Consider the following 12,659-nt stretch of genomic DNA (forward strand, 5'->3'; position numbering starts at 1 on the left):
AAGAAGCACCTTTTTTTAATGATTCTGCAAAATTATTAGCACGTGCTGAAGGATCTTACCGAGATGTGGATTATCCTCCCATCCCTATATACTGCAATGTTTTAGTTTTTATAGAATTAACTCGACACAAAAGAAATATCTCGAAGGCAAATAGGTAAATTCAAGGTACGTTAAGAGCACGACATCCCAGGATGGACTATCGCAGGCTTTCAGCTGCTACTGGAATTACTGTTTAAATATAATAATACAGTCCTATAAGAATAATACTACTTTCCCCAGATATCATAGAATTCCATCAAGTACATACTCGTATATTTCTTGAAAACTCAAGTTTTATTTCGAAAACTCGGAGGATTCCATCCCATCCATTCCGTGTGAAACATCAATGTTAAGGGGTAAAATAAGTATCATTTCCCCAACTCTGTTTGACACAAATACTGGCACTCTTCATAAGATATTAAAATAATAAAAAAAGAGACGGATAGATAAAAATAAAAATTTCGCAGTAAAACGGTGAATCATTGGATGGAATGATTATCTATTGTCAACCTTGTAAACTTCTGTGAGGTATTCCGACAAAATAATTAAGAAATGTGACAGCAAAATTAACAGCCACTATTAATATTATATACACACAGGATGAGATTTTCATTCGGCAATAAGAACATTGTTAAATGACAAGGTTCACACCATTCCAGAATACAGAATTACAGTTGAATAATTAATATGGAGTCAAAAAAAACATACAATCTTAAAATCAATCTAAAGCACTACCTGCCACATAGATAAATAATTCAAAATTAACAAAACTCCCTGTCGCTTTATCAATGACATACACATCTTCAGATAGCAACCTCTTTCTTAACTGCTTGTAAGTTTTTAATATTTATTTCCTCAAATTATATTTACATGTTTCAGGAGGAGGAGATTTTTGTTCTTTTATTGCGAGTTGTACAGATTACAAATGCGATTTGATACTTTATCAATTATATTCACTTCCCGATTTTTCTGCGTTATTTGAAACACACCCACCCATGGGCACCCTAATAGATCAAGGGATGCATAGAGAAGCCAATATCTCGTATATGAGGAAGATAATTTATGCCAGCATCCTTTGCATCGCTTCTGACAGTTTCTAGCCAGCATTTCGTTTACATATTTATCATCTCGAGAAGTCTGAGAGAAAGATTGGAATTGATATTCCGTGTAAAGATATTAAAAGTAAAACAACCAAATGTTTGAGAATAAAAGAAGCTGGAATAAACTCAAGAAAAGTAAGAAGGGATTTGTTTTGATGAGATAGCCGTGATAATGAATGAATAAATAGATGGATAGATAGACTAGATAGATAAACAGATAAATAGAGAGGGGGACGGGGGAGAAGAGGGTAGGGACGGGACTCTGTACCCGTTGTCACATATGCGCGCTGCAGATGCCTCCCGAAATCTCATCAATCATCTATCGTAGCGTTCTCACACCCTCTGTTACATCCCATTGTGTGTGAACAGTAGCAGGTTTAGAGGAGGCGACAGTCTTTTGTTTTGCGAAATTACTCCTTGTTTTTGTAGTTATCTGATCTCTTTTGGTACCGAAGCGCCATCTGGTAGAACAGAGAAAAAACCTCTCATGAATACACACAATAATCTAGTGTTCAAACTTTAATGCCAAGTAACAATTAAAGTTCATAAAGAAGTGAACAATGACTGAAGCTCCATTGGATAAGAAAGAAGCAGGATGGCAAAGAAAGAGAGGCGGGCAGAAGAAGATGAACGCTTCCAACAGAAGAGTTAAAGGATGGAAGTTATGAAAGAAAGGATTACAGGAGACAAATACTAGGAAGTTTTGGCAAAGTACGTGCAGTGTGTAGAGACAGAGGTACAGGCGACAGTATTAACGCGATATGGTTGAACTGTTCACCTCGCCTGCTTCTTAATGTGGGCCGTCTAGTGGGTTGTTATGTTTCGTTAAGGATTTATGATATTCACAAGGGATAGAGGCATTATGTGGCAGTTTTATTAAAGGTTTCGTTTGTTCGTCATTGGTTTAAATATCCTTCATAAAAATCCCAGATAAGCTCAGAGATAGAAAATTTGTACGCTTTGTTTTGGGATTAACGAAACAAAAAGTTCTGAAATTTTCTGTGTATACTGAAGGAAAAAAGTGTCAAAGGTTTCTTAGTTCTAAAACAGTTCATATGGAGAAATAATTAAAATTTTTCTCTCTCTTCTCAGCTACATACACGCATGCGCTCTCGTACACACACATAGAAACAAACACCCTAAAAGAACGCTTATATGTTTTAATTAACCGTTTAGAATTGAGTCCACTGACATCCTGCGCTTCTTAAAAATCCTGTTTTAAGTACACACGTGATATTTCATATTTATTTTTTTTATGAATCCATAAATTCTGTTCTAATATACTGGATTGGTTCCTGTCTGTACGAATGCGATCTCTTTACTCTTTTGAAAAGATTTGCATTTAAATCCAGATCTTTAGAAATGAGTATTGAGAACGAATTCACCTCTGAAATATTTCAGGTTGTTTGATGGCGCAAAAGAGTCAAACCAGCCCATGAACATACACTTCAACAGATATAATACACACTGAATAATGTCCCACGAAATAAAAGAATGCTTGTTTAGTGCTTTAACAAGAACTGTAGACTGTTCCCTGAAAGATGCTAATACTCGTATGCTCACACCAAGTTTGTTTCCATTAATCTTACCTGCGTATATTTAAAAGTAATCTCGAAATATTTTCTGGAAAATCACACGAATGTATTTACAGATTATAAAACTTTACAAAATTCCACAATTTACCTTTTGAAACAGAGAAAGAATTCCGAATATTTTTCATATTTATCAAATCGATTATTTTGCTAATACATAAATCTTTGGCTTAATTACCCCAATCAAAGACTCTTCATTACTATTGTACGAAAACTCACATGCAGTTGATAAAACAAACAGATGAGGTGGCAAAAAAAGATAGGGTTGTAGAGACGATAAAACAAATCATTCTTCTTCCTCCGAGATGAGTAATCTCAACCCCCTCCTTAACAAGACCAGTTGACGTGTTTATCATTAGTCACTGTAAGCACATGTCTAAGCACATCGTAGTTAGCATGAATAATTAAGCACGTTCCGGTAGAAAAACCACATTTCTTCACTGCCTGCACAAGAATCTGCTTTGACGCTCAAAAATTTCGAGAATTAAGTCGGAGGAGATGGTTATGAGGTCACCGTTCCCATGCTGGGATAGCGACTCTCTCTCTCAGACATTTCTTAAGGACCAAGAAATGGATGACGTAAAGAAATCGTCATTAAATGATGGTTGAAAGAGGCGATTCTTTTAATAAGTCAGAAATAAAAATCCTCTTCGAAGATTTTTATGTGAAGTTTATTGTTTAACTGAGAAAATAAACTTTAGTTTTTAGATTAGGAGAAAGTATCAGCCATATTAACATAATAAGAAACATTTTTACCATTTGAGGAGACACAGAGAAGATTTGTATTTCAATTCTTCAATTTTTGGAGACGTTGATTAAACTGACATTTGTGAATCAAGTCCCAGCTAATATTTTGTTTTCAGTGTCTGCAAAACCTTCGAGATAACCCAGTCAGAATAATTTTTAACTACAACTTAATTATGCCAGCTCACTAGAGGTTTCATTCGGCACACGATCTGTTTCTCGGAAATATGCAAATATGCATACTTGAAATTCATCGTGGAGTTTATAATCGCCCCTTGTTAGTAATTAAACGCTGGTAGGCTTCTCAGCTTAACAGTTGAATTATGCAGTGGAAACACATTTACAGGGGCAACTAACTGTTTTTCTCCCTGATTTTTCGCTATTGAGTTTGTTTCTTCTTTCTAAAATTGAGAAAAACGTATCCTAATATGTTTCTTGAATCTTAACATTCAACAATTAATAGGAAAGATATTCAGCTGGTTCACTTAATTTATGCGGGAAATATTCCTAAGGGAAAAGTCAATGCCTAACTGAACTTTCCAAACACACCGTGTTAGAAATCTGCCTCAGTCGCTTTCTGGTTGTTCAATACAAGGACAAGGAAACTCTATTTAAAATAAAGTAAATATTCTAGAATGGCAACAAGAGTTAAAAGGTTAGTACTGGGGTCAAACTATTATTTGGTGAAACTAAACATATTTCATCTATATAGTGATGAGATAAATTATAATACATATAGATTGCTGTAAAATGTTCTTGACAGTTGATCATATCATACAGGAGATGTTCGCTACATTTTAGTTGTTTAATGCACTGCCAAATACTTTATACAATAAATTATATTCACAGCCAGGGTTTTTTAAATAGGAGCAGTGATCTTCTAGGGTGCCATATCCTACACCTTTGATATTATCCAGGAAAGAGTGTGAGGATACAGGAGCCTCATAAATCCCTTGGAAAGACGTCAACCATTGTGGATACTGTAGATACTGAAAAGCTTGAGAGAGGGAGAGGCTTCTGATGCTTGGTAAGAAGAGGATTTTGCAGAGAGAGTTTTAGGCTCATCTCAAAAGTTCGGGTTTGAGACTGCCCTCGTGAATATTTTTACTGAAAAGAGTATCCTACTCCACTATGACTTGCAGATGGTAAATAGTACCTACTTCCCTTGCCATTGTGGTGGTTGTGACATAATGAAGAGGGCAAAGCTTCCAGGAGGCCTATCTAAGGAGCCAGTACCCTCCAGTGAATACCCTTTCCACTGTTGGTGTAGGCTGATGCCAATACAGGATAGATGAGTAGATGCAAGACATGATATATTTTCTGATGACCACCAGACAGTTGATGTAGTGTAGCAGCCTGTTTACTTCCAGCGAATCTGTGAATATTTCGTAAGTAGGGAGTTAATACGTGGAAAAGCAATTTAGAATAGAAGATTGCAAGTGGAAATAATTGTAGAATGGGATGGTTTTCTTCCATGCAAATATAATCTTATTTGATTTCTAAATGCAGTTACATTATAACGAGGTGTATAAGTTGATGTATGACAACCTACTTTGGTGGCTGGAGAAAAATAGTCAAATTAAGAAAAGTCCACAACAGAGAAAAAAAATCTGTTTAAGCCCAAGGACGACCACACAGTCAGAGATGTTGGTAAGATAGAGATAATACAAGACAGAACACCGTAATTAGTAGGCACGTTTACTTATGCATCCTCGCACCTGAACACTCGGCTACGGCGGCCTTACACAATAGATAAAAGGGTATCATAAATTTAGATAATTTATTTTCTTATTGTAGATGCTAATAAAACTTAAGAATTATCCCTGACGTCTTAAAAATTATCCAGACTACAAAAGAAATATGATTTCAGGAAACTACAATCAACATTGAGGAGGAGAACTGGAAACTTCAGTGAGCAGTCAGCTATTATAACTATGCCGAAGTCATAAATAGGCGTGTATTGATTCAAAATAACTGTAAATATAATTTACTTCAACATATTCTCTGGGATACATTGGAACAGTTACAATGGTGATTATTTATCTTCAACTATTATTACTTAAAATATCCATCATTTAAGTGAATCAACTGTTTTTGATGATCTGTGTGGGACAATATTTTTTTGGGGGAAATGGTATTCTCAGCTTAACCAGATCGACGAATCCTCTAAATTGACATTTTCATCATTCTAATTCATTTCTAAATTTTGTGAAACCTTGAGAGAGAGAGAGAGAGAGAGAGAGAGAGAGAGAGAGAGAGAGAGAGAGAGAGAGAGAGAGAGAGAGAGAGAGAGAGAGAGAGAGAGAGAGAGAGAGAGAGAGAGAGAATTAGCCCAAATGTTCAAAAAAGAACAGCAAATTGATGAGTTTTTATTTAAAAAAGGAGAATAAGTGTTTCATCTGGAAGTCCACTGTGAAAGAAAGTTTTATTACTGATATAAAGTTTCATGATGAACAACCCAATTTATAGAAGAAAAAAGATACGCATTTACTTCAATTAATCGGAGAGTTGATACCATTCTGACAACTACTGAACAACCTACCAGAATGTTTTTTCCTCATGTAAGGCTTTGTGGGTCCCAAACTTTATTTTACTCTCAATGTTTTTGATACCCTGATATGTTCTTCCTGTTCCCGATCGATATTTATTCGTTTTTATTTCCCTATCTCTTTCCATTGTGTCTTTTCTGAATATCTGCAACTTTCTCTCTCTTTCTCAATTTTTCTTAATAGGATGGAATCGTGTTTTTTATAAGTTTCTCATTTCCCCTCCTCCTTCCCATCTTTCCTTCTCTTGTTTTTTTCCCCTCGGCTTTCTTCGTCCGGAGTAACCCTTCTGTTATCACTTTCTCACTGTCTTTTCTTTCTTCCTACTGTTTTTACCTTCCTGCTACCACCTATACCCCTACACACACTCTCTCTTTCTCTCTTTCCTTTTCTGTCTCTCTTCTTCCGATGACCAACAACACCTCTCGACCCAGCCAGCATCCATTTAGCGCCATCTTCTTTCTCTTAAGAGGACCCGTTAATTCTGACTAAATGAGCGTGTTTAGATTCCCTGCTCGAATGGAAAGAAGAACTGGGCTCCGCTGCCTAATCTCCAAGTCCACACGACTGTTGGCTCTGTGCTTCCACTTCACAGCCGTCAGGGCTGCCGCTCTGAACTCATTAATCATCCCACTTGTCACTTGGCCGCATCACCAAGGCAACGCCTCGAGATATTTGCAAATCGCTTAAATTTCCATCCATCTTCGTAAGATGGAGATTTGATTCGTACTTACAAAATAAACACCGTGCAGAAAGTAGTGGGTATAGGCGATTCCCTCTCTCACTCTCCCAGTTGATGCTGATAGTTTTACAATATTTATGTGTGTTCATAGTGTCGTTGGAGTCCACAATTTATACGAAATAGCGTCGACTGAGGGGGGAAGAGACAGACGCATACGTTCTGCATATATACCACTAGCTGGCAGCCTGATTTGAAGAAAGGACGGGTTTAGAACTCCAACACTCGCTAGTAATATACATTTCCAAACTTACCGCTTTAAATACATATAAGTATACATACACTTAATAAAAATTCTGGCCCCATTTGCTTGTATAATTTAACTCATTTGAATATCTGCATACTCGTCATTTGAATATTAGGCTCGATATTCGCTTTTCTAGAACAGATCGAAGAATGTCTCCTTTTTTGTTTTTGTTTCTCTGCAGTGATGGAGAAGAGCGGGAGCAGTCTTCGGATCTGCATACCATCTTCATTATATTGTCCATCAGACAAACAGACAACGAATCCAATGCGTAGGTTAATAAATAATGCCATATTACTTGACAAGCTAAATGTAGAAGTCATGTTCCTTCTCGATACTAACCCGTGTGGGTCTTTATCAGGATGTACCACCTCGGAGTTTAGGTCAGAATTTTGTCTCTACTTTTCAACAGCAAAGATGATTTAAATGTTATGATAAATGGTCTTTGTAATTTCATTAATTTGATCAGCCATCCGTTGCACTCTCTTTTCGGGTACATTGCACAATTGCGCAGGCCATCCCACAGATATTCCATTTTAACGTGCAGCTCAAAGAGGGTTAAAGTGACTTAATAAAGATATTGTATTACGTGTTGGTCTACGTTGCACTAGTGAATATGAAATGAAGATCTATGTTTTGAATTTTTTCTTAGCATTCAACTTAAAGATTCAACTTGGTCCTTTCAACTGTGAAAGGACCAAGTTTGTAAAAATAAAGAAATAAATAAAATTAATTAAATGAAATAAATTGCCGAGAGTTGTTCTCTTTCAGAGCAGAAATTTCCTGTCGGTTTTTAAATAGGAAAAACGAAAGCACAATGGTTGGTAGTAAGCTATTTTTTTAAAAAAAACTAAGCAGCGTGTCTTGCTGTTAAGAGTGAAAGGATTTTTAAGTTTCAGGTGTAGTATATCATCAGGGCCGAGTGAGCTCCGAATTTCCAACTCAAGAATAAAAAGTAAGCTTACTGGAAAGGCGATTTTTATTATTTTGTTAAATTAAAGAGATGTACCATTATAAAGTATATTTCCAGTAGCCACAAGAGAGAGAGAAATGGTGAAATAAAGGCTTAGTAAAGTTCTGAATATAGCAGAGCTCTGTCCTATCCTAAATTGGACGAAAGTGTTCCCTGAAGAATCATGGCTGCCATTAATCCAAAAGTGGAACCGGATGTTATAAATATAATGTTATTATATTTATAATGATTTCAGCACCTTGAAAATAATTCGTGCATGTTTTAAATTCCCATTAACTGACCATATTATTGAAGTTCTTGAGATTCGTATATTTTAGACGTCATGAGAATTCCTTTTCATGGTCTCTGTACAAGGATATTTCTATGTCGCGCTGTGAGGTGATGCATTCTACAATTATTAACTTTAATGAATAGGAGAACTGCCGTCAGCAACTATTATTCCGCATCGTGAACCAACCAGAAAGAAGAGCGTGCCATTTTCAGAACCCAAGTGCTCCTTGCTGTTTCTCCTCCTTCCTTTCCGTTATAGTCAATGTACGACAATAGCTTCAAGGATTTCTGTAAACTGTATAAAATTCGATGTTGGGAAGATGGAGATGAACTACAGATTTACGTTATTGTGTTCGAGTAATTCAACAGATTTGTACCACATTAGTGAGAATTTATTATTGTGAATTTTACAGCATCAAGAACAGTTTCGTTCTCAAAGCAATGAATGGGACATAAACATTAACGAAAGTTTATAGAGTACTGTCAAGACCATTCTTATTATGTCAATAATTAACTAAATCTTGAATACAGTTTAACCTTGGGAGAGCTACCTAACTTTTAAGAACTTTGTTAAAGGTAAGTTAGAACACTCTCTTTGCAGCTCACATTTCTGTATACGGTTGGATTTAGAAAACTAAGGTGCTTAAGGCCGATCTATACTATTAAACATTATCTGGTATTATCATCTTAAAGATTTTATTTGAGTTTGAATCCCTTTGCTGAAAATTTAAATAAAAATGCATGTAAGGTAGTGTCGAGTGGAATTTTTGATACCGGAACGATTCCTTCAAGTTGTGAATGAAAGAAATTTAGAATTTTGGATAAAAATGTACACTCCTTAATTAGTAAAAGAGTTCCATATGTCAAAAATAGATTGCTCTCATTAAAAATGGTTTAAACGATTCTTATCTTTCCCTTTATGGGAGTTTTCTCACAGAGTGCCTTGGCTTATATCGCTCATAATTATTTTACAATATTTTACACGAAACCAAATGGAATATTGTCAGTACTTACCATCCGTCTCAGCTCCATATCTGCTGTTCTTTTCATTTACATCCTTCACAGCCTAGCTGCTTTTCTAGTTTTGACCTCTTCTATATTTAATGCTGTAATTTTAGAGATACGGGTCTAACAGCCTGTTCCAGTTTCAGTCCATTTCTTCTTTCGACAATTACGGTCTCTTCCGTGGCCTCTTGGAGTATTTTCTTTCTGATCCTTTCACTCTTCACTCATATCCTCATCTGAAGAGAGAGGAGCATAGAAACCAACCGATAAACATATTATGGGGCTTTAGGAAGAAATTAGTCTGACAGAGAGAGAAAGAGTGTGACTGCTGAACTCCTTGAAACCTTGTCAGAATTTTCAGAGGAAGAATACACTCGCAATTCCTTCTAATGGATGATAATGAGGCCACACTTCGAAGGATTTAGTTGGTTGACGGTTCCTGATGCATCGGCTACTTTGTCCACAGTGAGTTGGTTCATACAGCAGATCATATATCATGTTTGTGTACGAGAATGTCCATGGCCTGAATAGCATGGGGGGGGGGTGAGAAACCCTGAATAACTAATGGGATAAGACTTTACTCCCTCTGTCCGAGATCAGCTAACCACAGCTGGTGCCCCGATGGATACGGACACGAATCCCTTTTAGCATGTATAGGGCTCTCTGTGGAAAACTTCGAGTCGTTAACCACCATCCAAAACCTTACAAAAGTGACGAACAGCTCTTTTGGAAGTGTGGGCTATTGAAGCACACACTTCGTATATTTTACAGAACTTGTATATTAAATTTCATTGACTTATACCAATTGTTTTGGCAACTTGTGGATTAAAGTGAAATAGTTGAAACCAGAACTTTGTTCTTCATTTAGTTTCTTAGATCTTTTCTTTTCTTGACTCTTGAAGTGGATCACTCAGCAGTGTGTTTTGAGTTGTTTCGAAAAAGCTGCAAAGCAATAACCCCTGTATGAAAAGGATAAAAACTTAAAATAAAGTATTTTGTTCGGAAATATACTTCGAAGATTATAGACAATTTTTAAAGCTCTTGGAACAAAATTTGGACACAAATTAACCGAGCAAACCCATCATAACTTTTCAAACAACAAAGTGGAATTTCTTGATATTCGGATATGCATTACTGTTTTTTCGATGTCACATAGGGTGTTTCTACAACGGAAAAAAAACGGTTGGCTTGGGCTAAGAGCAATCAACCTTGGACAATTGAAGAGTGGAAAAAAGTACTGTGGAAGGATGAATCCAAATTTTAAATTTTTGGAGTCAAGCGTACAGTTTATGTGAGATGATCAACTGAAGAAAAAAATGAACGTTTACTTATCCATGGGTAATGCACACACACACATCATTTCTACTACCAAGGTAGTCTGAATGCAACGATGCATTAAGTAAACTCCTTCATACTCTTACGCATTTAGCTAAGAAATAGCTTTTAGATGAAGAAAAAATGGCGCCACTTTATTTAGTGCCCACATTCATATACGGTTCTATCATGATCTGGGGTCGCTTCTGTTTTTCTAGAGTGGGTGGCATCATCACAATTGAGGAATTTTAAGAAAAGAAGACTATAAAACCATTATTGAAAATAATGCTCTCAGTACTCTGGACTTCAACTTCGTGGAATAGATTTTATATTACAAGACAATAATCGGAAACACATCTCTAAACTGTGCAAGGATTTTCTAGCAACCAAATAGGAGGGATATTGCAAATTATCATATGACCAGCCCAATCTCCTGACTTAAACCCAATAGAGCTTTTATGGGATCATCTTCTATACCGTCAAGTCTGTGAAGTCTGCCCATCTTTCCAAAGTTTGCAGATCGCTTGGAATAATGTTAGTCAAGACACTATTATAAAATTAATCTCCAGAATGCCACGTCTGTGTAAGGCAATGATAAAATCTCGTGGAGGATATTTCGATGAAAAATCATTGCAGTTGAATTTAAATTTACAGCAAACATTTAAATATTTTTGTTGTAAATTTGCTGTCAATTTGCTGTCATTTTTTCTGTTACGCTACCCCTATAAAAACATATAGCCCTCGGGCGACCTTGGCCAACTCTTCTTGTAATGGTTCCTGTCTCCTGAAACTGCTTCCATAAAAAACTATTTTTGTTAGGATCACAAGAATTCATTCAACTACTCATTTGGCATTGTGTCTGTAAATTACGTGTGTTCTCTGGTCGATTTGCCTGCTCTTCTGGACTAAAAACTCCGATTTCCCAAAGAAAATCTTGCTATCTACGCCTGAGACTGACTAACTCAGCCACTCAGGAAAAAAAAGTCCATAAAAGTTCCTCGCGTCTTCGACCGGATTCAAACCCGGGCCTTTTCCACCCGGTGTGGGGAGGACAGTGACGATACCACTGTTCTACCCTAGCAGACTAAACTGCTTTCATAGTGCTGAGACGACACCGCGTGACATATTAATACGATATATTACTTCAACGTCGCACAATGCAGCCCAGCTGACTAGTTTGGTCAGTAGTGGTTTGAGATTAGTACTGTTGTCTGACATACAGATTGTGATGATGATCTGTGTGTTAAGCACCAAAGAGAGTAAGGATGTGAGGCATCAGTATATTGTGTCTGTAACTAAGAATATTCCTCGGTCGGTTTATCTGTTTACTGGACAAAAAATCTTTGTTTCCGGGATATTGAACGATGCAACCCACACCTGAGACCGGCTAACTCGGCTACTTTGAGCGTTGGGAAAAATCCCATAAAAATTCTAGCGTCATTAACTGGATTTTAACGCAGGCTTTATCCATCCAGTTTGGAGGAACGATGATTATAACCATTGTCTGGAAATCGAAGAACTTCTAGACAGTTCTCAATTATCAATTGACATTTTGCCCAACAAGTGGATTCAGCTCTTTCCTGAGCAGTCCAATGTTGGCTGCCGAAAATCATAAATATCTCGGAATTGTACTTGGCCCATGGATTCATTTTCACTTTTATGTTGAGTGCTGCTTAGGAGTTTGGGTTGCCTTCGCTGAAGAGTCAAGAAAGTCTCCTCTATGTCCATAATCAGTATTTCTACCGGGGATTACATATGCTTCAGATATATGGTATCCGAGAGCAAAAACAGCAGTAAACAGAAAGAAGTTCGAAAGGATACAAAGATCGATTCTCCTTACTATTACCCGGGCTTGCCGCACTGTCCGCACCCATGACCTTCAGGTGCTGGCAGGCGCCCTCCCTTTGGACCTGGAGGTTATCCGACTAGAAGACTGAGAAGAAGCGCCTTAAGCCTTCATCTACAGAAGACCTGGAAAGACAGATGACCTAATTCTAGTAAACGAGACGTCACTAGGAAATGTATCCCACAAATCACCAATTTGTGGTGACTTGTGGGACCAATTGGTTTATCCCAAGTCTCTTCCGTGGTTC

Source organism: Mastigoproctus giganteus, chromosome 11 (genome assembly GCF_048544385.1).
Source record: "Mastigoproctus giganteus isolate SK-2022 chromosome 11, ASM4854438v1, whole genome shotgun sequence".
Classification (NCBI taxonomy): Eukaryota; Metazoa; Arthropoda; class Arachnida; order Uropygi; family Thelyphonidae; genus Mastigoproctus; species Mastigoproctus giganteus.